This window comes from Sylvia atricapilla, chromosome W (assembly GCF_009819655.1).
Source record: "Sylvia atricapilla isolate bSylAtr1 chromosome W, bSylAtr1.pri, whole genome shotgun sequence".
Classification (NCBI taxonomy): Eukaryota; Metazoa; Chordata; class Aves; order Passeriformes; family Sylviidae; genus Sylvia; species Sylvia atricapilla.
The window spans coordinates 2,752,793-2,780,406 of NC_089173.1; the positions used below are offsets into that span (position 1 = coordinate 2,752,793).

General features: G+C 46.3%; 1 long non-coding RNA gene across 1 annotated transcript in view; it reads left to right on the plus strand.

Annotated features, from left to right (window-relative positions):
• The window catches only part of LOC136373345 (uncharacterized), a 253,545-nt gene extending 227,611 nt beyond the window's left edge, over positions 1 to 25,934 (plus strand). Inside the window, exon 3 of the long non-coding RNA XR_010745635.1 lies at positions 25,877 to 25,934. This is a non-coding gene — a long non-coding RNA (uncharacterized lncRNA). The remainder of the gene's footprint in view (positions 1 to 25,876) is intronic.
• Positions 25,935 to 27,614: the final 1,680 nt, after the last annotated feature.

The following is a 27,614-nucleotide window of genomic DNA, read 5'->3' on the forward strand; positions in this document are numbered from 1 at the left end:
AAGGTGCTGGCTTCTGAGGAGTTTTGCTAACTGTTGGGGAAGATGAATCAGGGAAACCCTATAAATATAATTGCTTAGCAAAGATTCTGAAAATATGAAACCTATAATCAGGATAGAAATGAAAGCTTACTTTGAGATATTAATTTTAAAGAATTAAGGACTTTAGTTAAAGTAGACGTGGACTTGCTGACGTAGACTTCCCTTTACATTTTGAAGAGCACGTAAACTCCCCTTTTACTAACTAGACATTGCTGAGGTAAACTTCCTTTTTTTTACATAAGCCGGATTTAAGGAACCGATAAATCAGGAGACCTGTCAACTTAATCAATAGACTCCAAGAACACAATGTGATCATAAATCAGATAGTCTTGAGAAAACAGGATCCAGGTGTCACCAACACTAAAAGGTTAAAAAGGCAAAGCGAGGAAGACCCATCTTACTTCATCATTTTGAGACCCCACCCCCTAAAAAGGACCACCGACTCATTTCAAAGAACAAACTACGCATGCTTAATTGCTTTTTGGCTAATTACCATACGAAGCGGGGAATGGGATGGACCAGAGTCATGAATATGCATTTGTGTTTTGGGTATTCAACACTTTTGTACATAAAAAGACCCTGTGATCATCTGTAAATTGCGCGTGTGTATTTGGGAGCTATCCCTCACGCTGCCCGGCGTCGTAATAAACATACACTTTCTAACTTCAAACTGTTAGAGAGTCTTTGTCCGTCATAGTTGGATATTGGTATTAGATCAATATCCATATTTTTTTAACAAATCAACTTTGAGTTGTAGGATACTGAGTCTTAGTTACTCTATAACCTGAAAACAATAGCCTAGCTAGCTGAAGGAGAATCCCTTTTGATTGAACAATACCTTTCTGCTGGCTAAGGGATCCAAAGGTCAATGTAGCAAAACAGAAGTCTAAAGAGTAGTTTTTAGAGTTTAAAATATAACACAGTATGGTAATATAGTAGTTCTTATAGGCTGTATGTAGATTCTATAGGATTTTGTGTCTTGTGTTGGTTGGTCACTAAATTAGAATATTCATCACAAAAGGAGATATAATGTATTGTAACAAAGACTGCGCTCTCTTACCTCTCTTGTCTTAACTCTCTTACCTCTTAACTCTTACTCTTACCTCTCCTCTTAACTCTTACCCTTCCTCTTCCCCCTATTCTTGCTCTCCTACTGTCTTCCCCCTGCCACTTTGCTCTCTCGCTCCCTTCTCTTAGTTCTCACCCTGCTGTTCTTTCTCCCTCTCTCTTTGGGACTTCCCTTCAGCTGAGGCTTGTGGCTGAAGGCAAGGCCCTTTTTACCCACGACCCTTGCAATACAACCACATGTTCTAGAATATACAGGTTGGCAGAATTCCTTGTCCCAGCCATCCATGGATTCGCCTACAGCTAACCACATGTAGTCGCAATTTCAGGGCAAACATCATGACAGTTGCACACCTGCTTGTCCCTGATGTCCTGAAAAAAGGGCATTTAAAGGAAAATCCTCAACTCTGCCCACCCACAGAGACAACTAGGCTTTCAGTATTTACCCTTTGCAACTCTACTGCCAGCAGGCTTGTGAGCATGAAAGTTGGGAGATGGGTTATATCTGTTTCACAAGGGACTTGGTCATATGCTGGGGTGTTGCTACACAGCTAATGTAGGATTGCTATGTTTAGTCCAAATTTAATATAAAGAGCTGTGTACAGTTTCCTTTTTCATGTGCAGAGGATATGGAACTGACCAACAGCTCCTCCAGCCAAACTGCAAACAGACTTAGAAACAAAACAAAGACCCCCTTTTGCCTTTTTTGAAGTCTTCCTATTTTGCAGTGATGCTATAAGAGTAGTTAATTTAGCAAAACTTCACTTAAGTTTTCACTTTACCAGTCTTATCTCTGTTATAAATAACGAGTCAAAATTCATTAAAAAAATGCCAATTTATTGATAAAATTTCGCTAAATAGAATTTTATGGGAAAAAGCCAAAATCAATTGGACAGCATGGATCCCGGAATCGATGCTGGGCGAACCTCAGATTGGACAGCATGCCATATCCTCCCTGGTTTACAAATTCTGCCTGCGCACAGTCCAGTTTTATACAGTTTTTCTTGCTTGAGGCAAAAGTTGCCTCACTCCATTGTCCACTCTGTTGATGTTTCAAATTCATATTTCTTTTCTTTCCCTCTGCTGGTCTGGTCAATGGTTTTCCGGGCAGTGTTGGGGCTCCTGATTCGATTTACGGGAACTTGGTATTCACATGCCCACTGGTCCGATGCAGATAAGACCCCAATCAGGTGATGATCACCGAGTCGTTGGCAATCCCATCTCCGGAGAAGGCCCATCTCCTTCAGGAGACTCATTCTTTGTTTTGCAGATGAATGGGTCTCCTATTCTTGGAAACGACTTGTAGTTGCACCACACTTTTTTATTTCAAGGAGGCAGAGGCATTTGATAAAGTATATGTTTTATACAGGATATCTATCTGAAAGGAATGAATTAATTCCCCAATACTTATGTTATGAGGGAGGCTAAGAATTAATTCATGTCTGTAATAATATTTTATATAAAGTGCTGAAAGTTAAATATGCGAAGCACTCCTTTTGTAAAATTCAGACTGAAAAACCTAAAACTCAGGGAGAGACTTCATTTGCATTTGAAGGCACAGAGCAAAGTTCAGATCCAGGGGGGAGACTTCATTTTCACTTGAAGGCGTAGGGCGAAGTAACATTTTTTTGGAACGAGACAAGGAGCGATCACCACTGTCTGACCAAACACCTGCCACCTGGACTTCATCGCCTCGCGCGGGCCGGAGGGGAAGACAAAAGGACTTCAGTAAATCCGGGAATAACTATGCAATGCAAAAGATAACACTATATGGGACAGGCTGAAGAGACTTACATCCTGAGTCTAGCCTGAGGGCACAAAAACTGTATAAAAATCTAAGCTCCAGCAGCAATTTCTTGTGAACAAGGGGAGGACTGTTTCCCAGATAGATCGTTGGTCTGACCTTGTTTCACCAGGTGCCAACTCCCAGGCTTGGTATCTTCAATTTTTGTTTTATTTTGGTGGTGGACTTTTTATTTCTTTGTAACCGAATTGACTTTAATAAATTTCTTCATATAAAACAATTCGGCTATTTCGCTTATAACACTTATAACATCTCTATTCTGCAACCCTTTCCCTACTCAAAGGGCAAAAACCAAGTAGGAAGAATAACCCAATTATCTAAAGTGGGGATTTCTTCAAACCCCCAGTTTTCAAAGAAAAAGGTAAAAAGACGTTGGAAGTGTGCCAGTAATCACAAGAGAATCCTAGGTAAGCTTCTGCAGGATAATTTAACATTGCTGCAAGAGAAGGCAACAGAGAAACATCCACATAGCAGCAAATATATAAAAAATTAAAGAGCGCAACGTAAAATACGTAATGCAGATAGAGGCAGCCTTAGCAGAGAGTGATAAATGGCACCTTATTGCAGCACAGCCAGATGGATGCCTCTGCACAAAGGTCTGTATGCACAAGAGCCACAGTACTGGCATGAAGCAGAGCAGCCAACTTCAATTGCATTTGGAGACTAAGTGAAGGTGATTTAACAAGCACTTGTGCTTTAAAACAGGTTTTTTACTGCACCAATGACAACCACCCAGGGCAAACCAGCAAGTCTCACCTAAGCCAGAAGGATTTGGGAGCAAGAAGGCCTCGACAGTGATCCAGGAGTAGGGAAAAAGGATGAACATAGTTCAGGGGGTGCAGAGGAGCTGGGGGCTCAGAGCATACAAAACAGACAGCCAAGAACCTAAGAACGGAAACAAGCCAAGCTCCTTCAGCTATCACAGCCACTTTGCTATTCACAGTAGAAAAAACCCCAAATACTTCCATGTGAACAAATCCAGAGTGCAACAGTGTTGTGCCATGGATGTTGGGAGTGCTGGGTAGATCCTAGAGGACATCCTGTGACAATGCATAGCCTTTCAAGAAAGGGTGCTGGACAAAGACCAGGGCCAAAGGCACTTTTCACTTGAGCTGCTTAGAGAAACTCAGGTGGAGCAAACAAAACCTGCTGACAACCTATCAAAACCTGTTTGCTGTAGAGAACCAAAGCTCCGTAGGTTCCCACCTGGTACACTGAAACAGACTTCAGGATAAAGAGGAAACTGATCCAAGGGGAAAGCTTATAATAGGTTTTTCGAAGTCACAGGCAGAGAAGCAAATTGAGGATGCAAGCTCTGTGGACTAAAAACATAGCTCCAGGCAGTCTTGGGCTTGTACTGCTGCCCATCCCAAAGCCGCATTCAAAAGGGCATCTCCTCTAAATGAGCGCTACAAAAGGAAAACAACAAGCCTAAACAAACAAAACAATATGCAACACTCAGAAGCCAGGTCCTTAAGGGTGGGAGGGAGGGGAAAGAAGGAACACAGGCCCCAGAAGAATTCAGAAACAAAAGGTATTTCTAGCAGGCAGAGCTATTTTAACCTTGGCAATGAAATAAAGCTTCTTTTTTATGGTAGGGAAAAAAAAGAGAATGAGCTTGTTTTCACCCTCAACTTCCTCTCCACTCATTTTACCAGATGCCGCCCAGTTGGATCCAACCAGTTATCACCTTCCTCTATGCCATTCCTCCTTATTGCCACAACCCTCTACTATCATCCACTCAAGATAACACCAGGATATCTATGAGCATAAACACAATAGGAACTTGAGATCCAAAGACCATTTCAAGAGAGCATAGACACAGCAAACCAGCTCTGCCTTCCCCTTGATGCACATCAGAGAACAGTCTTTCCTGCTCTGTTGGTCTACCAACTACAGCAGATGTTCACATCCTTCCTGCTACAACCTTATTATAGACTGGTTCCAAGAGGTTACTGAAGTAATTTAAAGGTTTTTTTCCCTGATTAATTCAGTAAATCTGGGAATTAAACCCCAGAAACATTTGAATTTCAGAAGTACATCAGCTCCCATGCTCAGCCAGAATGACTTCCATCTATCTACTCCTTGCAGCTTAAGAGAGCATAAGGAAAGACAGCAAGATAGAGACCATTCCTTTGAAGTAGCAAAGGCAAACACATCTTTGACATGCGGAAAGATTCAAACTCAGAGACAAAATGAGTTTTAAAGTAGGTATGTGATTTATGCAGAGCTGGGAGTGATGCGGGAGATTTATTCAGCGCTGGGTGTGATGCGGGATAGCTCCCAAAGGCATGTGCAGCCCCTTGCTCACTCCCATTCTCCTTTAACCTCTAGAATGTTACATATGCATCAAGTTTCACAATACACCTATGCATATACATTCCTTGGCTCCTCCTCTCCCTGCTTCGTATGTTAATTGTCTTATCAGTCCTTTGTGCCTGCGCAGGTGTCTCTGGTGGTCGTCCCGGGGGTCTCAGAGATCAAGAAGGATAGTCTTCTTCAGAGATGAACTTCTGCCCCCGCTGCCTTGTGCATGCCCACTGATCCTCTGGTCACAGTCCAGGCTCTAAGGCCGGGTTTATCTGGTCCTGGGGGCTCAAGGCGCCTCACTATCTCAGTGTCTCTGGTAATCTTGCATTCTTGTCTTTTGTTCTGGTAAACATCCCCTCCCCCTTATCAGGCATCTTTGCATTACTCCTTGCTGTTCTTGCACACAGCCCTCTCTCTTCCTTCGAAGAGCAGCAATACACACCATGTGAATGCCTATCCTTTAATCAGTATTGTTCTAATTTTTATGATTAATATCCTCTAGTTTCCAACCCTATGTTTCAGTCCTCCCTTTTCAATAAGGCAGTAAATTCTTTTACTTAATACGAATTCCAGTCTTTACGATATGTGTCTCTCAATGTCTTGCCATGTACTTCGGATAAAGAGGTTAATATTACTACTCGTTGTAACAGTTTCCAATTCCAAATAAGCATTACAAAAGACAGCACCAAAGTTATACCAACCAATATTAAAAAGACATTAATGGGGTGACAATGTATTTAGGATCCCAGTTGCAGTGGGTGACCATCCAAAGAGTGAGTCCCACCAATTGTGACTTGCATCTTGTTTCAGTCTTTGCAAAACCTTGTTTATTTCTTTTGTGTCATGATGGACAGTAATTAAAGTTTGCTCTCCAGTTTTCTGAATACCTTTTAGAATTTTGACAAGGCCCTGATGATTAATTAATTGTTTTACTAAAGTGACATTGTGGTAGTGCATGTTTTGGATTCTACTTTGCTTGTTCTGTTATATGAGTTATTTCCAGAAAGTTTAATGTAAAATGGCTAGTTCTTTGTATCCCTCCTCCTGTTCCTTTCCCTTTGTTCATCCCCAATTTTTTTGTCAGATAGTCGTTAAGTGTCAATCATTAGTTACATAACCCTCTGGTCCTGTCAGTCACTCTGGGGCCTCTCCCTGCATCCAGAAAATTCCAAGAGAGGCATCGAGTGATTGGGCAGAACCAAGGGGGTCCCCTCCCATTTGGTTATGATTTGATGTTGCACCTGTATGTTATGTTAAGAGTCACTCCTTACTTTTCTGTTATTGGTTTGTCACTGTACCCCATCCCTGAGACCCACCCCCCTTTATATGTTGCTCCCCTCACATTCTCAGGGTCTCTTCTGACACAGAGCCCTGGGATGAGGATCCCCCTGATCCAATAAACTCTGTAGCCCTGTCTCCAAAGACTCACGCCTTTTATCTCCTGCCTTCGCCGTGTCCCTGCTTTTGGTCAGCCAAGAACCCCCAGTGTCGTCGTGGTGCCAGGGCTGGCCAAGCCAAGTGACACAGGCAGCTGCTAAATGAGATTCATCCCAATAGGTGTGGGTGATAACTTATGATATATTGTATTGTCAGACTCAACTAGCTGGTGAGACACAACTGGTGCTAAATACAGAAAGTCACACTCTAAAATCTTAACGAAGTTACAAATACAGAGGTTAGAATGATTCTTGTTAAACAAAGTTACATTGTCCCTGTCTATTTCTATAAAAGCACAGGTAGTCCTTAAACATACACAACCCTGACCAATATAGACAAGTACAGTTCTTTGACTAGTGTTTGGATGAACTTCAAAATGACAAACACCCTGTTCAGTATCAAGACATATATCTCGAGCATCAATTGTGTTACTTTCACAAATGAACCCTTGTTGTTCCCGGGCAATGCAAGATTCCAGATTCACAGTTTGCCATTTTTCATCCGCTCTCCATGCCCATGTTCTGTGTTCTGAAGGGTAGAGCACTGATCCTTCATGATTCAGTCCTAATGCTATAATGGGATGAATAACATAAACTGTGGCATTGCGTATGGTGAGCACAAAAGCAGTAGCTGTGTTAATGACTGGATCATAGGTGAAGTTTACCAAGGTCCACCAGAACTGAAATTTCTTTTCAAAATCAGTAGCATTGTCCCAGACAGCCTTTCAAACCTCAATTGGAAAAGCTCCTTCACTTCCTTCTCTTATAACCAAAGTAGCTGTTGACTGCAACTACAATTGTACCCGTATACAGCTAAAAGCCAAGGATACATTACTCTGAGCCGTGCAACTATGATTAACCTATGGTCTTGGTTCTCTGCTTCTTCCCAACTTGGCAACACTTTTGAAACCTGCCACTGACTAGTTCCCAATGCCAACAAAGATGATTGTAAAGGTTGTTTTAATTTAGTTAGATCACTTGTTACAGTGGCAAATTTATTCATTAATATTTCTGAATCAATTCCATTCAGAACTCCTAGTCCTGTTCCTAAAATTCCAGTCAGATCTCTCAGCATTCTACCCCTGGTGTATGCTTGTCTTTGCAACCATGTTGTCCATCCCTCAAAGGATGTTTTTAGGAAGGAAGAGCAGGCTGGCTGGACTTCAGAGATGTTAGTTTGCATCAATAGTTCAACACGCTTGAGAGACCATTCTAGATTAGACAACAATTGTTGCTGGCCCATGTTCCTTTTTACATATGGGCCTATTTCATAAATTTTTGGTCCAAACCTGGGTGGCGTGATCTGAGTTTGGGCTGGAGTGCTAGTGTTGGCTGTAATGGGCTTAGTTGCGGCATTTATTTTAAATTTGAAGGAGAGCTCAATTTTATCGTGGGCCCAAAGACAGACCACCTCAACAGTCTGTACTAACGTGAAATTATACCAACAGTCCAATTCACTTGAACAACTACAAACCTCCTTGTGTTTGCCTGTGGGAGTGGTTGAAGCACTAATTTGGATTGCTTTCTTATGAGTGGTTCCATTAATCAGCCGACATCCAATCTTGATTTCCTCTCCTATAGTCCCTTGGAGTGACCTATAACCTTTGTTTTTGCCACTCTTGTCTTTTATATACTTGGTTTTCATGCATGAACACAGTTGATAGGTTTAAACCTTTTATATCAGAATATTCTCCCATGGATCTAGTGTACCAAGTAAAAGCTTGGGACTAAGGCCACTCAGCATTGTTCTGGCTAGAGGTATTTCTCAGTTCTTGGATTGTAATTATGATTATAAACCAAAAAATTTTCTCAGTTAATTCTTGCAGCTTAGGTTGCAAAACATTCCCACCCACAATACACTTATTTTGTTTGAGTGAATTTTAGTTTCAGTTCTTTATCTCCGGGTGTTACTTTCCAAGGGGCCTTCAGAGCTTTCTTTACTCAGGAGTGGTGAATCCAGGCATTCTGCTCTTGGATCTTAATCGTGGTGAAAGTGGTGAGAAGCACTTGGAACAGTCGTTCCCACTGCAGCTCCAAGGTCTTTTCTGTAAGAGACTTGACATACACATAATCCCCAGGCTGTATGTCATGCACCGGCCCATCTAGGCCTCTGCTCCGAGTTCCAGCCACATGTTTCTCAATTTTTCTGAGTTGTTTACCTAAGGCTATCATATAAGCAGTCAGCCTTTCTTCCCCAGTTTGGATGGATATCCCTTTCTGCACACCATATCGTCTCCCATAAAGCATTTCAAAGGGGCTCAGCTTTTCTTCTGGGCTTAGTCCGAATCCACAGCAATGCTAACGGGAGGGACTGGGGCCAAGACAAATTAGTCTCTTGCTCTAGTTTTATAATTTGTTGCTTGATCAGATGGTTCATTTTCTCAACTTGGCCACTTGACTGGGGACGGTATGGTGTGTGAAGTTCCCAGTCTATGCCCAGATGCTGACTGATCTGCTGAACTATTTTTGAAAAGAAATGTGGTCCTCTACCTGAAGATATTGTGGCTGGAACTCCAAAGTGTGGTATTATTTCTTGTAGCAATACCTTGGTTACCTCACGGGCTTTGGCAGTCCTGCTGGGGAAAGCCTCTGGCCATCCTGAAAAGGTATCTCTTAATACCAATAAATATTGATACCCCCCCTTTTCTTGGTAATTCTGAAAAATCAATTTGCCACTGCTGACCAGGTCTATGGCCCTTTCCAATTTGACCAAGGTTTGGTTTAGGGGTATTTTTAGGGTTAGTCTGGAGGCAAAGGTCACACTGCCGAGCCACTTGAGTGACAGTGGCATATAAGTTACTGGCAGTGATCTTTCCAATCAAATAATTATACAAAGTGTCAATTCCCCAGTGTTTTTTTCTGATGTTCTTCTCTTACTAATGGCCATAGTAAATGAGAGGGGATAACCAGTTTTCTTTCTGCTGTAACCGCCTATCCCTCCTGGTTATATGTTCCCTTTTGATCCTCAGTTAGCCTTCTGTCTTTTTTATTATACACTGGCTTACCTTCTAGGGAGATCAAGCCATTGGGAAGCAGGGCTCCTTCTACTGTCACCTCACCTTTTGCTGCTTCTTTTGCCTATCTGTCCGCCAGCCTGTTTCCCCCTTCCAATTCTGAGCTCACTTTCTGATGTGCCTTAATGTGCATGATTGCCACTTTTTCAGGCAGTTGAACTGCTTCCAGCAGTTGTATTATTTCTTGTGCATGTTTAATGTTCTTCCCTTGTGAATTTAAGTCTTCTTTCTTTCCAGATGGCTCCATGAGCGTGCACTACACCAAATGCATATCTTGAATATGTGTAAATGTTTATCTGCTTTTTTTTTGATGGCTCTAATGCATGGGTTAGGGCAATTATTTCTGCCTTCTGTGCAGAGGTACCTGCTGGTAACGGTCCTGATTGATCAGGTCTCTGGATGTGGTAACTGCATACCCAGCATGTCGTTTTCCATTCATGATGTAGCTGCTCTCATCGGTGAACCAGGTTTCTGCATCATCCAAAGGGGTGTCCTTCAGGTCTGAGCGGCTGGAGTAAGTGGCTTCAATGGTCTCCAGGCAATTGTGATGAATTGGCTCTCTTTGGTTCCCACTAAGGAAAGAAGCTGGGTTGGAAATGTTAGTTACCACTATCTTGACATCATCTCATTCTACCATGATAGCTTGGTATATCAGGAACCATTGTGGGGAAAGCCAGTGGCCTCCCTTTGTTTCCAGTACCAAGGATACCGTATGAGACACTAGCACAGTCATTTTCTGGCCCAGGGTGAACTTACGGGCTTCCTGAATGTTCAGCACAACTGCAGCCACTGCCCTGAGGCAACTCGGCCACTCTTTAGCTGCTGCATCCAGCTGCTTGGAGAGATAAGCAACTGCCCTTCTGTATGGGCCCAGGTCCTGTGCCAGTATTCCCAGGGCAATTCCGTTTCTCATGAGAGAAAAGAAAGAATGGTTTACTCACATCTGGCAGTCCTAGTGCTGGAGCTGACATGAGGGCCTTTTTCAGCTGACCAAAGGCCTGTGTGGCTTTCTTTGTCCAGTGGAGGTCTCTGCTCCCATTTACAATGAGCAAATACAGAGGTTTCACAAGTAATCCATAGTTATAAATTCACAGTCTGCACCATCCCGTCATGCCCAGGAAGGTTCTCAGTTCTTTTATTGTCTGGGGTCTCGGGGTTTGGCATATTGACTCTATGCGCTCTTTCCCCAAGGTCCGTTGTCCAGCACTGATCTCATAGCCCAGGTAGATCACCTTTTGTTTTACCACCTGAGCCTTTTTCTTTGTCAGTCTGTACCCCTGAAGCCCCAAAAAGTTTAGGAGGCTTACCGTCCCGGCCACACACCCTTCTTCTGCCAGGGTGGCTATTAGGATGTCATCCACATACTGCAACAGTTTCCCTTCTCCTGGTGGAGCTTCTCAGGATTCCAAATCCTTTGCAAGTTGTTCTCCAAACACTGTGGGGCTGTTTTTGTACTCCTGAGGAAGAACCGTCCATGTGAGCTGAGCTTTGCATCCACTTTTAGGATTCTCTCACTCAAATGCAGAATTTTTCTGGCTGGCTTCATGGAGAGGGAGGCAAAAGAAGGCTTCCTTCAAATCTAAAACGGTAAACCAAGTTAGCTCTGGTGTTAGACATGTTAACAAGGTGTATGGGTTAGCCACCACAGGGTAGAGATCCTCAGTTATCTTGTTAACAGCCCGTAAATCCTGCACAACCTGGTATGACCCATCAGGTTTGTGGATAGGCAGGACAGGAGTGTTAAAGTCAGATTGACACTCCCTCAGCAACCATAGCTTTAAGAAATTTTCAATTATCGAGCTAATTCCTTCTCTGTCTTCCTTTCTTAGGGGGTACTGCTTGATTCTGACTGGTTGTTTTCCTTCCTTGAGCTCAATTTGTATTGGGAATGCATTTCTCGCCCTTCTTGGTACATTGGAGGCCCATACCCCTGGAAACACCTGGTTCAGTATCTCCTCACTAATTTCTTGTTTAGCCTCAATAGCTGTTAGTATTAAACTCAATACTTCTATATATTTTTGATCATTTACCTCCAGAGTAACCTCCCCATTTTTAAACGAAATGGTTGCCTCTAATTTCTCCAATAGATCTCTCCCTAGGAGTGAATCCGGGGAGTTGGGCATGTATAGAAATTTATGAATACCCCACTGTTTTCCATATATGTATTTGAGTGGCTTGCAAAAATATGCTATTTCTTATTGGCCAGTTGCTCCCCGCACTCGAACATAATCATTCTCCACTGGCACCAAGGCTTTATTTAAAACAGAAAATGTTCCACCTCCTTCCCCTCCTTCCCCAGTTTCATTTTTATAACCAGTGGATCTCCTGGGGTAAGGTTCCCCGGTCCCCTTCAGTCACCTTTTGTGTGAGCAACCACCACCTCCCTCCCCCAGTTCCCTTTCCCATTTCTTCTTTGTTCAAGACACTCATTTTTCCAGTGTCCAAACTTTCTGCAATTTGCAAAGTGATCTTTGCCCAGCCAGGGTGGTCCTTGCCAAGGTGGTTCTTGTCCCCGCCACCCTTTCCCTTCCTCCTTCACTACTGCCATTAACTTTCTCATCCCTTGCTTATATCCTTCTTGATTGCTGAAAACCCTCCATGCTTCATCTAACAAGGCCTCTAAATTCCTTCCCTCTGGTCCCCTGAGCTTCTGAGGTTTCCTCCTGATATCTCCCATAGATTGTCCTAAAAATAAATTTACCAGCTGCTGTATCCCTATCTCGGATTCAGGATCTAATGGTGTATGGCGGCGCATCACATTTCTCAGACGATCTAGAAACTCAGAAGGAGTTTCGGAGGGAGTCTGCTTAATTGCATACAAGGCTGATCAATTTATAGTTTTGGGGCTGGCCTGTTCAATGCCCTTTGCTACCCATTCTTGATAATTTTGTATTTTTACTAATTGCCCTTCATTATTTGGATTCCAACCTGGATCCTGGAGAGGAAAAACATTCTTAACATCCTCTTGTGTTGTCCTACAAAAGTTTCCTGCTAAATCCCCTGCTGTTTTCAAAACTAACTGTTTTTTCGTCTCTGTTAGCGCCTCCAATAATAACTGGAGGTCAGACCAGTCCAGGTTATGCTGCTTAATCATATATCTTAACCTTTTAGCTGTTCCTATTGGGTCAGTCCTATAATTCTTGGCAACTTTTTCCCAGCCTTCTAAGTGAATTGTAGAGAAAGGGACTTTAACTAACACTGTTTCTCTGCCGGGTCCCACTGCTGCCCTTAAAGGGACTTATATTATTTCCCTTGTTTGCTTTCTGGTCCAAGATGCTATGGGACCACTTGTGATAGTGGAAGGTTCTTCATCACCACTATCACTGTCAGGCAGTGGGGGATACAATGTTGTTTGTAAGTCATAGGTGCATGGAGGAGCAGACGGCCCAGCTTGTCTCCTTTTCAAGGGAGCTGAATCTGCTCCCCTTCGTCCCCTTTGCTCCTCAGGGAGTGGCCCAGGTAAATGTAGTAACTCTTGTGTTTATGCCTCTGCTTGATAAACCTTGTAACGATTTGTGCAATGCTGGTTTATTGAGCAGGTACTACAACATCGTTTAGGCTGCTTTCTGTTAGCTTTATTTTCCTTTTCAAGGGCTAATACCAGGGGATCAGAGGGGGGGTCTGATCCCACAGTCCCTCTGCCATTCAGGATGATTTCAGAGGGAGAAAAACTCTCAGGGAGGGTTTCCTCACCCAAGATTTAGGTGGTTTAAAGTCCTTGGCCCTCTAAAAGCCCCGAGTCGCGTCGGTATAAAAAAGCAGAGTCTTCAAGGTTTGTTTTCAAGTTTCTCGTGTTGTTTATTATTTGGTATCTCAAAATTTTCTCTGCTCCCAGCCGAGGTCCTGACAGCAGCTGGGACACGAGGCGACTGCCCCCCGATGGGATGTTCCCTTACATTTATACAGATAACTACGTGTCGGTTATTTACTATTTTGTACCAATGCTCAGTGCCCACACTAAAAGTGTCATTTCTACTTTGACCCAATCCACTCTATTTTGTGCCATCACCACCCCAAAAGATGGAGGACGAGGAAGAAGGAGAAGTACATGAGGTACCACCCAAATTCCACTATCTTGTGCCCATTTACCTCTATTCTATGAACCCTAAAACTACTGAACTTTGTATCTTCTACTGTGCTAAACTACTGTTTTCACATCCCGGTGGTTTGTAATTCCTTTGTCTGTGTCGGAAGCCTCTCCCATGGATTAAAATCAAACCTGGTGTTTTCCTGGGCTCTGTGCCAAGGTCTCTGAGCCCCCTGTCCAGGGCTCAAATTCCCTTCCTCGGGTCCCAGGTCATCCAAGGGGATGTCCTGGACTCCAACAAAAAACATTTCTGCATATGAAACTTCAGACCACTTTCCTTCACGTCTGAGGAAAAGCATAAGCTCCAATAAAGCATTATATTCTGAAGTCTCAGTCGATGGCCATCTAGCTCCATTTTCTAGCTGATATAAAGGCCACCACTGTGTGCACTACTTTACAAGGGTGCATTTGGATTCTGCACCTCCTGTTGCTGTTTCTTTTCAGCAACTGTGGAGGCTTGGTCTTCAGAACAGACAGCATGGTGTGTACATTCTACCGGTACCGCCGGGCCTAGTAACAAACGCATTCACCAACGTGGTAGATGGTTACAAAGGGCTTTTATTATCTCAAAAATGTAGTTTATATACTCTGAGGTCTTTACTACGTCAGAGGGGTATTGCTACATTTCCTGGGTTAGAAGGAGGAATGGAAAAGTACTAGCACGTGTTAGTAGGGGCCTACATTTCTGTGGTGATGGCTTATCTTAGGGGGGGTTGGAGTGCTCTTTCCTTCCCGTTACAGCCCGAGATCTTCCGATCGCCTGTCCCGTTCCCCCGCCGGGGGTTCGCTAGCCGGCACGCTTGGTGGGAGCGCCGCTGAATCCGGCGAGGTGCCGCTACCGCTCGCATTCGGACCCTGGACGCGGCGGGGAGGAACGATCGGGAAAACCACGGTTTTTTCGGGGGGTTTCAGATCCGGGGGTTCCCGCGGGAGGGTCTGGGGTTCTCCTGTGGGCTCCGGGGGGTTCAGGCATGCGCTCGGGGAGGGGGGTAACGCGTCCGCTTCCCGCATGTCCTCGGGGGGTTCCGCGGCACTGTAGCCCCCCTCCCTCGCTCCCTGCATCCCTCCGGGGGTTCCCGCGATTTCACGGTCCCCTTTCCCCGGCTGCGTAACGGCAAATAAACACGTTTTTGCACCGTTCCAAGTTTCTTGTTCTTCTATTGCTTTCCGCAACGCTTTCTCAACTTTTCCCCATGCTTTTAAAACTTTTCCGCGGCCGGTGGCTTTTGTATCTTCAGCCAGGGCAGCGGTATATCTCTCCCAACCCTCTGAATTTAATATGTCTATGGGGCGTGTAATCGCGCCTAAATCCGATAGCCTTGCAATAGCAAGAAATAGGTCCCTTTGGTCCCACTGTACTTTCGAGTGGGCTGCAATCAAACTTACGACCTTCGCTAAGGCTTCCATGCCATTCGCGGGTCCCTTGGGGTGTCCCCCTTTCTTTTCCTTCGCAGTAGGTCGGGCCGGCCGCCACTGCCCGCTGTCTCCTTTTCAAGCACAAATCCCGTCCGCCGAGGTGTCCTTTCTTTCCCGGGTTTCGGCACCACTTGTTGCTGTTTCTTTTCAGCAACTGTGGAGGCTTGGTCTTCAGAACAGACAGCATGGCGTGTACATTCTACCGGTACCGCCGGGCCTAGTAACAAACGCATTCACCAACGTGGTAGACAGTTACAACGGGCTTTTATTATCTCAAAAATGTAGTTTATATACTCTGAGGTCTTTACTACGTCAAAGAAGTATTGCTACATTTCCTGGGTTAGAAGGAAGAATGGAAAAATACTAGCACGTGTTAGTAGGGGCCTACATTTCTGTGGTGATGGCTTATCTTAGGGGGGGTTGGAGTGCTCTTTCCTTCCCGTTATAGCCCAAGATCTTCCGATCGCCTGTCCCTATCCAAACACAAACTCCCGAGCCTGCAATCTCCTTCCAGTGAGCTAGAATACAGCCCAGAGGGCTTGCATTAGGGATTCCCTTACTCTCTCCTGATACCATTATCTCTTTCTCCTGTTTTGTTTCCACCCAAATCTTTTCTCACACTTCCGTACAGTCTCTTCCCAGTCTTTTCTTTTACACTCCAAATCTCCGGGATTAAATGTGATCTTTCACAAAAGTCCTCTAAAATCTCTGGTTCAGTATCCCAGCTGCTGGATGGGGTCCGCCGCTTGGGACCCAGAGAGCCACAGCAACCCCAAAGGATGTCTCGCTAGAAACAGCTCCTTGGGGGGTCAGGGTGCTCCTCAGCTGGCAGAGGGGCTTCTCAGCAGCGGGCAGAGCAGTGATTTTTCAGCTCAGTGATTTCAGCTTTCAGTGATTTCAGCTCAGTGCTCTTAGCTCATGCCCTTGTGAGTTACCCCCTCTTTTAGCCAGCCGTGGTGAGAGAGAGAGAGGTCTCGTATGGAATTTCCGCAGGTGGTACTTTATTGAGATGGTACCAGCGAAGGGGATCCAGGGACGAGGAACCTCTGCCGACCAGAGGAAACCCAGGGGTTTTTATGGGACACCAGGGTGGGAGGAAAAGGGTACAGAACCAATCAATTGTAACAGATCTACATAAAATCCCAAGGGGGCTTGTGGGTCTCCGGACAGGTCGCCGTGGCTAGGAGGTTTGTCTTTGTCTTAGGGGCTCTGGGTGAAGTTGCGAAATTCTTTCTTAACTCCTCAGCTTGGCTCCCTCCAGGGCAAAGCAGCCGGGGCTCCGCCCACCCCCACAACTCTTCCTTTTATATTTAGTAAACAGCCTCATCAGACGTTCTTTTAAAGCAGCGTAGGAGCCATGAAAACATAAGTAATACGATAACAATTACAATGAAAATCCATAAAACACTTTTAACCAAAGAGGCCACCCATCTTGTCAATCCCCATTGTCTAAAGAGGTTGTCGATCCAGTCCAGAGACTTTTCTGTTTTTATGTCTTTTACTAATCCTTCTAGTTTCTGTATGTTCGCATGGATGGATGTTGAGTGTGAAGAAAGGTTGAAACAGCACATTCCTTCAAAGTCCTGGCATCTGTGTCCATTGATAAGCAGCAGATAATCTATCGTTGCGCGGTTTTGGAGGGTTGCTTGTCTGGTAGTCTCTTCATTCTTTAAAAGATTACTTAAGGCAGCAGATGTGGCATTGGCTTGCTTACTGAGCCAGCACCCTAGGTGATCTATATCACCAAGGGCTTTAAGCGCAGCTAACCAAGGGGTGAACACAGAAACTGCAACTCGGTCTACCCAGTGTATGTTGTAAATATGACTGTCACAGTTTGCATCATACTCTGAAAAGGATCTCTTTTGGCGTGTGGATACCTTTGCTTTCCTCCAGTTATGTAGTAGTGTAATATTTGGAGTGAGAGTAGAAAGCTTTCCAAGGCTACAGGGGCCCCCTTGGAGGTGTGAGGGAATCCCAGCCCATACTCTGTCACCACAGATAAAAAACATCCCTTTGGGTAGCACTTTGGGGTGGAGAGTGGACATAGAAAGCATGTGACTGGTATAGTTGCACCAATCATGGTTATTGTAAGCTTTATTAATTGGTGATATGTCTCTTCTGTAAGTGTTTTTTGCCTGGTCAATTCCTGGTCAGTGTTGATTTTTGTGTCTGAAATAGAATTTGATACAATATGTTGCCTTAGAGGACTCCAGCAGGTTTAATTCTTGGGGTTCATCTTTGGCATCTGGCAGAATTTTGGTCCACTCATCCCAAGTATCTACTGGGTTGGGTCTCTTACCTGTGGTGCGGAGGATTTTTGAGTTAGTGATGGACCAGTCATTTGCTACAAAGGGAATTTCTACCAGACATGTGGAAAGTGGGTTACCTACGCTTCCCATAGACAGGCACAGATTGTCTTGTTGGAGTGTTTTTGCTAGGGTTACCCAAACGTTGTGGCTAGGCTGTGGGGCGACCCAGCTGCAGGCATGAGGCAAGGTGGAGAGCATCTAGGCAGCGATGAGGACAGCATCAACGCAGATAGATTTCATCTTTGTAACAGGGATGGGGCTTCTGAGAGGGAATATAAGCAAGAGTGATTAGCTTTGTGGTGAGACGGGGGAGGGAGGTTTGGCAGGGGTTGAGGGAAGGGAATAATTTGGGGTGACAAAAAGGGGTGTTAAACACATAAACTGAGGATCAACTTTTGGTCAGACTATTTCTGGCCTATGGCTTGGGTTGTTTTTTTTTTCTGGGCATCTTGTTCGGCTCTGTCTCGTCTGCTGTCGGGTGACGGGACGGTTTCTTTTTTGGTCTGGGGTCATCCGGCGACGTCTCCGTCTCCAAGCCGAGCTGGTCTGGTTTTGAGGAGGTTTTATGATTGACTCGGGAGGATTTTTGTCTGTGTTTGTGGGAGCATTATTAGCAGGGCTCAGGTATGGTTTAATGTTCTTTCTTGGAAACCATTTTGGGCCAGATGGCAGTTGGACACAGGCATAGCCTCTCCCCCAGGTAATCAATTTGAAAGGGCCCGAGATCTGGTGTGTTTCAGGATCCTTTATCAGCACTGGTGGTTTTTCTGTAAGCTTAGCTTGGGATGAATTTGAGAAGTGGCGGAGTATTGGAGGGTCAGGCTCTGATGATGTACAGTTTAGGAAGTTGATGACATAGAGAGCCTTACAGAGTCTTTCCACGGGCGACAGAATTTCTGTGTCTCTCCGCTGCTGGTGGAGGGTTCTTTTGAGGGTTTGGTGAGTCCTTTCAATGATGGCTTGCCCTGTGGGGTTGCTGGGTATACCTCTCTTGTGTCTTACCCCCCATTGATTGAAGAAATCTTTCAGCTTTCGGGAGGCATAGGCTGGGCCATTATCTGTCTTGATTTCTTTGGGGACTCCCAGGGTGGAGAATGCCAAGAGAAAGTGTTTGATGGTGTGGGTGGCATTTTCTCCCGCATGAGCCGATGCAAACACTGCTCCAGAAAATGTGTCAACTGACACATGCACATATTTGGATCTCCCAAAGGATGGGAAGTGGGTCACATCAGTTTGCCACAGTTGGCAGCTGTTCAGTCCACGGGGATTAACTCCAGTACCCATAGATGGTATTTGGTAGTTTTGGCAGTTTGGGTACGTTGCGACGATGGCTCTTGCTTGATCTTTCGAGAGCTTGAACATCCTGATGAGGGCAGGTACATTTTGGTGATAGAACGTGTGTGACAGTTTTGCCTGGGCAAAGATGTCAGGGACATTTGCAATCTCTGCTGGCATAGCCAGCGCATCTGCTCTCCTGTTCCCTTCTGCAATGGGACCAGGAAGGTCAGTGTGCGATCTTACGTGCATGATATGGTAAGGCTGTTTTCTGTGGGAGATTAAATGAATGAGTGTAGAAATTAATTGGTATAATTTTGGATTAGGGACTTCTTTGAGGAGAGCATGTTCAGCTCTCATAGCTATGCCAGCAACATAGGCTGAATCTGTGACTAAATTAAAAGGTTCATTTTTGAATTTCTCAAAGGTTCTGACGACAGCTGCTAGTTCTGTGATTTGTGGAGATCCATCCACTATTTGGATGTCTGACTCCCATTCTCGAGTCTTTGGGTTCTGCCAAGTCATTACTGATTTGTGGGATGATCCTGAGCCATCTGTGAAGACAGTTATGGCTTCCAAGGGTGACCGGCTCTGTACTAATTTTGGGGTCAGATGGAAGGCTACATCACGATTGAAAAGTCTGTGTTTTGGCATGTGAATGGAAATTCTTCCTGTGTAGCTATCTAGGGCGAACTGGAGGCTCTCATTGGTCTGAAGCAAATCCTCTAGATTTTCAGCAGTTAATGGCAAGTATATGCATGCGAACTCACACCTTGCAAGTGAACAGATGCGAGTCCTGGCCTTTTTTATTAAATATGCTATTATTTCTTGGAAGGTGGTGATTGTCTTTGTGGGTTGGTTGTTTGTAAAGATCCATTCGAGTATCAGCACAGGGTCTCTGAGTTGGGAGTCCCATTGGAAGATCAGTCCATGAAATCGAGGGGCTTTGCCCAAAACGGCAAACAGGAGAGGCAGGCTGGGCTCGACACGATGGGCTTGACGTGAAGACAGGGCTTCCTGGACTCTGGCGATGGAGTCTCGGGCTTCTGGCGTGAGAGTGCAGGGAGAGTTTATGCTCTCATTGCCCCGGAGAAGATTGAAGAGGGGGGCGAGGTCTTCTGTTGTGACCCCCAGCAGGGGGCGTATCCAATTTATAGATCCACACAGGCTGTGCAAGTCCCTTAGAGTCTTTGGGTTGTTTCGGATGGTGAGCTGCTGGGGTACGATGGTCCTTTCGCGGATAAGGAGGCCGAGGTACGTCCATGGGCTGCTGTGCTGCACTTTGTCCTCACGAATCTCAAACCCTGCTGCTTCTATGGTTTCAATAGTCTTTTTAACAGCTTTGTCCAGGTAGGTTTTTTCTGCCGCACAGATTAGGATATCGTCCATATAGTGGTGGATTATTGCTTCTGGGAATAGGGTCCTGATGGGAGACAGGATGTGTGCAACGTACCATTGGCATATCGATGGCGATGCCTTCATTCCTTGTGGAAGGACCAGCCAGTGGTATCTCTTGAGCGGGGCTTGTCGGTTGAGAGATGGAACAGAGAAGGCAAACCGTGGAGCGTCCTGTGGGTGAAGCGGGATATGGAAGAAACAGTCCTTTATATCAATGATGGTAAGCATCCAATCTCGGGGCAGCATCGATGGTGATGGTAGGCCGGGTTGGAGGGGTCCCATGTCTTCAATGAGTTCATTAATTTTGCGTAGATCTTGGAGTAATCTCCATTTGTCTGTGCCAGGCTTTTTCAATAAACAAACGGGAGAGTTCCAGGCACTGGTCATCTCAGTGATATGTCCTTTGGCAAGTTGCTCCTCCACCAGGTTCTCTAGTGCGTGCAGTTTTTCTTTTGACAGGGGCCACTGCTCAGTCCAGGTTGGTGTATCACTTTTCCAGGTAAGCTGGGGAGTGGCTGGTGGCGCGCTTCTCTCAGTGGCCCTGATCAGAAATCCTGGTTGGAGATTCGGATGGACGCCCCCCATTGGGATAGGAGGTCTCGGCCCCATAGGGTGATGGGGGCCCTTACCACGTAAGGCTGGGTGGTTGCCATCTTGCCCTCGGGTCCTTTGATGACAACACTGTGTTTGCTTCTCATGGAAACAGCAGCTCCACCAATCCCCGAGATCACACCTGCCACTGGCTCCAGTTCCCAGTTGTCTGGCCACTCAGAGCAGGCCAGGATGCTAATGTCTGCGCCTGTGTCGAGCAGACCTGGTCAGTGGACTCTCTCTCCTTTGCAGAACAAGGTGCACTCGATGATTGGCCTATTTGGGCCCACAATCTGTGCCCACATCACTGTCGGGTTGAGTGGGAGCTGTTCCGGGTGGTTCTGTGGAAGCAGGAATGCTTGTGCTATCGGTGTTCCCTGTGAAAGAAAAAAGGGAGGGTCCGTGCAGCAAAGCTGAACAAGAATTTCTTGTCCAGGAAGCACAGTTTGTAATTCCAGCAGTACAGAAATTTGCTCTGGGCCTCGGAAGGTGTCACTCGGGATAAGGATGTCCGACGGGCCTCCTGGGGGTCCGTATTTTCCTGTGGGGATACGATAAAAACATTTCTCGACAAGGTTAATAGACAGCGATGTTACCAACTGGCGACGTGTTCCCATCTGTGAGGCTGCGTATGTTGGGTCCTTCTCATGTGTTCTGGGATCCCCTGGGATGGCGTGCCGCGATGTCTCCACTCTTTCGGCTCTTGGGTGGGATGGTGTGGCCTTTGATTTGTTGTTCGGACGCGGGGCCTGACCGCGCCCTGCTGGGAGTTTCCCGGATGCTGCTGGTACTGCTGGGGTCTCTGGTACCTCTGGATGCGACGGTCCTGGATGGGTGATTTCTCAGGACACGTCTTGATAAAATGTCCGAGTTCTCCACACAGGAAACAACGGGAATTCTCCTTCGACAGTGCTACTGCAAAAGCACCAGAAACTCCATCTACAATACCTTTGACAACTGCCTGGGTCATGTTGTTCTCCGTGGATGCGTAGCGTGTGCAGCTTTCTACCATCTGTTCAATAGTTGGTTCAGTATCTAAGGGCAAAGCTCTTAAAATAGTTTTACATTGTTCATTTGCATTAGTCGTAGCAAGTTTTGTTAAAAGTTCTTTTCGCCCCTCTGGGCTTTCAATCTGTTTTTCCAGGCTTAATTTAAGTCTGTCTATAAATTGGACAAAGCTTTCATTTACTGCCTGCTTGCTATTAGAAAAATGTTGTGTAGGAACAGAGTCATCAGGTGTGAGGAGCAGTGATGTCATTGCAGCATTAGCTATGTCTTGTAGAGCTGCTTCAGGCAGTGTGTTTGCTTGTTCTAGGGGCTTTTGGAGGTCACCTTCTCCAGCAAGTTGCTGAATTGTTAGGTTCCTCTGATTTGGATCATTATGATAGGTGTCTGATAATGTTTTTAATTGTTTTTTCCACCGTCTTTCCCATAACATGTATTCAGTAGGGGTAAGAAGGCAGTTGATAATATTTTTAATATCACGTGGTACAAATGTGTAAGCAGAGAAGGTAGTTTCCAGTAGATTTTTAAAAAAGTGAGAACTTCTACCATGTTCTTTTGCTGCTGTACAGAGTTCTTTGAGTTCCTTGTAAGGGATAGGGTCCCATGTCTTTATGTGTGAAGAGCCTCCTCTTTTGCCTTTTCCTAATATGACTGGGAAAACTGTGATGTTTTGGGCTATCTCCCAGTCCCCTGCCTGTGTTGCTTGCCTACGTGGTCTGTACCCAATTATCATCTGGATCAGAGTCCGAATCAGATGAGGTGCTATCGGAGGATGAATAAGTTGTAGCAGTAACTTTTGCACGGCGAATTCGGGATGCCGGCTTTTCATTGGGCAGGGGAGGCGGGGTGGGGGGAGAGGGGTGTCTGGGGGGATGGGTAGGGAGGGGGTCGCGGCGGTGGGGGGGGGTCCGTGGGACAGCAGCATGTGGAACGTTGAGTGGGGTGGGGGGGGAAAGGATGGCAGCATGGAACCGCGGAGGGAGCATGCACATGTGGCTGCGGCTGCTCTGCCGCGCGGGAGGTGTGAGCGGCGGGGGGCGGCAGGGGTGCCGCGTTCGGGGTTTGTGCGGACAGTGGTGGAGCCGGCGGCCCGGTCTTCGCGGGGGAGGTGCCTGTGGCTGGCACCGCCGGAGCCGCGGGGTGGGGGGAGAGCGGGGGGGGGCGCTGGGGGCGGGGTGGATCGGCGCCGGCGCGAGGGGGGGCGTGGCGGTGGCGGGCAGCGGAGGCGGGAGGGGCGGGGCACACGCGGTGTCAGGGCTGGGGGGCGGGTTCGGGACTGCCGGCTCGGGCGCAGGGGTGGGGCCAGGGGCGGGGCGGAGCGCGTCCGTCGTCTACGCTGCCGAGGCGGGGGGGCGGGGGGGGGGAGGAGGCGCGGATTCCTCGGTAATCGCCGGGTCATTAGCATGTGTATAGGCTGGAGGATAGAGTGGATAGAGTGGCCGCGCCCCGGGACAGGGCAAACCTGTTTTGCCAGTTTTGGAATTGGGGGCGGGAGAAAAGGAGACTTCGGCGGTGCGGTTTCTTTGGTTTTCAACAGTTTTTGCAATAGTGTGAAAGACAGGATAAAAGCATGCAACAGAGAAGTCCCCCGCAGCCTTCGTGTTGTAAAGCTTTTTCCCGACTTCATCCCAGAAGAAGTTAGAGGATAGAGAATCAATCGTTATATCAGGAAAGTTTTGTTTTAGCCAGGTAGTGAAACATTTGAGGTTTTTTCTTGGAAGTTTTTTCTTTGATAGATTTTCAAGAAGGGTATTTTTAAGGACGGGATATATATCTCTCTCAGGAGGGGGTGTTCTAACAAGCTTGTTCCCCATGCTAAAAGGTTTCTATGCCCCCCGCAGCAGAAAAAAGAGAAAAAAAAAGAAAAAAAATAGAAAAGGGACGCGAAAGATGAGAAGCGCTTATACTCACCTGGAGGTTGCGTCCAAATGCGCAAATGCGTCCAAACTGCGTGGTTGCCGGCCAAAATTCGCTCCTAAGAGTGGCTGGAGGATCGAGGGTCGCGAAATTTCCTGGGCAGGATCGTTACTAGAACGCAGCGAAAGCTGATCCAGGAGGTAGCACTCAAATCAGCTGTTTTCAGCCCTCAAAGGGGTGCAGCTTCTCCACTGGAATGCAGGGGGTCCAGAATCCAGAGGCGGTTCGGGCGCCAGATATCCCAGCTGGTGGATAGGGTCCGCCGCTTGGGACCCGGAGAGCCACAACCACTCCAAAGGATGTCTCGCTAGAAACAGCTTCTTGGGGGGTCATGGCGCTCCTCAGCTGGCAGAGGGGCTTCTCAGCAGCAGGCAGAGCAGTGATTTTTCAGCTCAGTGATTTCAGCTTTCAGTGATTTCAGCTCATGCCCTTGTGAGTTAGCCCCTCTTTTAGCCAGCCGTGGTGAGAGAGAGAGAGAGGTCTCGTATGGAATTTCCGCAGGTGGTACTTTATTGGAATGGTACCAGCGAAGGGGATCCAGGGACAAGGAACCTCTGCCGACCAGAGGAAACCCAGGGGTTTTTATGGGACACCAGGGTGGGAGGAAAAGGGTACAGAACCAATCAATTGTAACAGATCTACATAAAATCCCAAGGGGCTTGTGGGTCTCCGGACAGGTTGCCGTGGCTAGGAGGTTTGTCTTTGTCTTAGGGGCTCTGGGTGAAGTTGCGAAATTCTTTCTTAACTCCTCAGCTTGGCTCCCTCCAGGGCAAAGCAGCTGGGGCTCCGCCCACCCCCACAGTTCAGGGTCCTCTCCACCCTGTATGCCACAATGAGCACCACTATTAAGTCTTCTACTCAAGAAAAACACCAGTTGCTCTCCACAGGACTCACACTTAACCAACACCCAGGCTAGATACCGTCCTTGCCTACAGAAACAGATGGTCCCACTCCTTCTGTTCGCCTGGATATTCAGAGCCTTTTGATGCAGGCAACTTTTAATCTAATGAAACCACATTCCCTGCAGAGTCTTATATGGTCCTTCTAAATAAACCTGCTGGTGTGTCCCCTTATCACCTGTGGTGGCTTAGAATGGATTGTGATTGACAGGTTTGCTGACAAATGGGAGTGTTTCTACACCTCTGAAAACAAAGCCTTAAATTACAATCGTTCAGGTGACTCAGTCTCTTTCCTTTTCGGTCATCGAGAAGGTAACATCACCTCATAAGTCAGGGTTCAGGCTGGTCCCCCTGGGGCCAGGCCTGCCGAGCCTTGGCGGGGGGGGGGGGGGGGGGGGGGGGGGGGGGGGGGGGCCTGTCTGTGGGACAGCGGCCAGGGCTGGCAGTGTCCCCTCTGTCCCCTCCCGGCTCCTCCGATGGGGAGAGGAGGAGGAGGACTGCAGACCAGCAGTCTGCCCTCCGCCAGGACCACGGTGGCCGTGCTCTGGGCCTTGGTTGCCAGAGCCGCTGGTCCGAAGGAGGAGAGACTTTTAAAGAACTTTTCTCCGGAGCTCCAGGGAGCTGATCTGAGTTTGGGTCGCTTGGGGTCTTACCAGGGGTGGAGGAGATTTTGTCTATCAATGTTCCTGAGCCTGTGCTTTCCCTTCCTCTCCCTCGACCATCATCTGTGGCCTTGAGTCTGCTGAAGAAAAACTCTGAGCAAAGACTTTAACCCTTTTCCCTCCTCTGTGGAAGACATTTGAAATGTAGAGAGAGAGAGCATTGAAAAAAAAGTCAGTGAAAAAACTGAGAAAGACTATTTTGAAGATGGGATAAAGGAAGTGGACATTTCTGACTGGACTTCTCTAGATGCAAATTATGGAGAAATTGACTGTTTTTATAATATCCTAATGTTGCTTGGGGGAATGCAAGTTCTAGCCAAAGGGTTGTGTGTATTGATATACATGGCTTTTAATTAAAAATTTTGATTAGAATATGTCCCTGGCTCCTGGGAAAGAATAAGGAGGTTTCTATTTCTTTTGAAAAGTAAATTTAGAAATAGAAGAGAATCCCTGTTTTGTACTAGAAAAGCATTCTTAAAATGATACCCCAAACATGTGGAAGCCCATGAACACCGTGGAAAACTGTTATATGGGTGAGACTGCACAGAATCTGCAAAAATTCCAAGTGGTTGTAGACTCTGTGAAAACCACTAGATTTTTTTTTCTTGTGGCGTGTTCTCCATAACTCTAGAGAGGCTCCTCTCCCAAGGTGATGTAGAATCATGTTTAAATGGTGGCAACTGACTGAAAATCATAGTTTTCTCTCTGTAGTGTGTGAAAAAATAAACAATTGGGGGGGGGAAGGTGTTTGAATGTCTCAGCAGGTCTCAATTTTTTTTTGTTTTCTCCTCTCTTTTTCTTTAGTGTGTATTAATAAAATCTATCTGTTCTTATTTTAAGTTGTGCCTGTTTTGCCTTTTTCTCCCAAAATCCTATCTCCCAGCTGATAAACGAAATTTGACGAATGTCAAACCACAACATCACCCAATTACTTTTGGGGTTACAAACTCCCAAGGGTTGAGCTCAAACCACTAGGGAGAAGGACCCCTTCCAGTCATCTCACCATGGTTAGAACAACTGTCACCAATGCACTATCTATGGTAAGGCACACTAAACAGAGGGCAATACTCACAGTAAAAACATTAAGACAAACAGCACTAAGATGGAACAGCATTTATCACACAAACCCTAAAGACAATACTCATAATAACCAATCCCTATAGAAAACACTGCATCAAAGTAGAATGCAAAAACCCTTAGGAAAAGGGCTCCTAGCCAGCCACACTAAACAAACTCTAAAACAACATGTGGTAATAGAAAATACAAAAAGTAAAAATGCAAAGAGTTCAAAGAGTTCCCTCGTGCGCACAGTAAGGAAGGAATATATAAGCGGTAATTGACTGCAATTATACCTTTCGATGCAAGATGACAATATCACCTCAAAAATACACCAGAACTCTCAAACCCACGGCCACCGCACAGAAGCTTTCAGGCACTTACAGAACCAAAGAGAAGCACATCCGAACTTCTTTAAAAAAACCTCGCACACACAACCAAATAGCAGCAATAAAACAGGAATTTGATCAATTCACCCCCAGAATCGCTAGCGGCCAATCCACGGTCAACGAACCCCTCCGCGCTGCCTTTCCCTTGGTCAGGGGTTCCTCCCGCTGGCCGCACGTTTGACCCAGCAGTTGTTTGCAAGCCCAAACCCACCAAGACTCTCTTTGTGCGCCCAGACGTCTCTGGGCAGCTTACCAATAGTCTTTACGAGGCCCCTTTTTAAAGAAATACATACCGTTTCTCCGCTGTTCAGCTGTTCAGGAGGTCGTTGTCTGCCCCCACAGTGAGCGACTCAAGAAGCGGAGTTCCTTCCAGGGAAAATCCCGGGGGCACCTTAGGAAGTCCGCATCCCGGCCAGTCCTACGGCTGGGCAGAGAACGTCCATTCATGGTCGCCAAAATGACACGCGGAAAGACTCTAAAGCTCCGAGACAAAGTGAGTTTTAAAGTAGGTATGTGATTTATTCAGCGCTGGGTGTGATGCGGGATAACTTCCAAAGGCATGCACACCCCTCACTCACTCCCATTCTCCTTTAACCTCTAGAATGTTACATATGCATCAAGTTTCGCAATACACTTGTCCATATACATTCCTTGGTTCCTCCTCTCCCCGCTTCGTATGTTCATTGTCTTATCAGTCCTTTGCGCCTGCGCAGGTGTCTCTGGTGGTCGTCCCGGGGGTCTCAGAGATCAAGAAGGATTAGTCTCCCTCAGAGATGAATTTCTGACCCTGCTGCCTTGAGCATGCCCACTGATCCTCTGGTCATAGTCCAAGCTCTAAGGCCAGGTTTATCTGGTCCTGGGGGCTCAAGGCGCCTCACTATCTCAGTGTCTCTGGTAATCTTGCATTCTTGTCTTTTGTTCTGGTAAACATCCCCTCCCCCT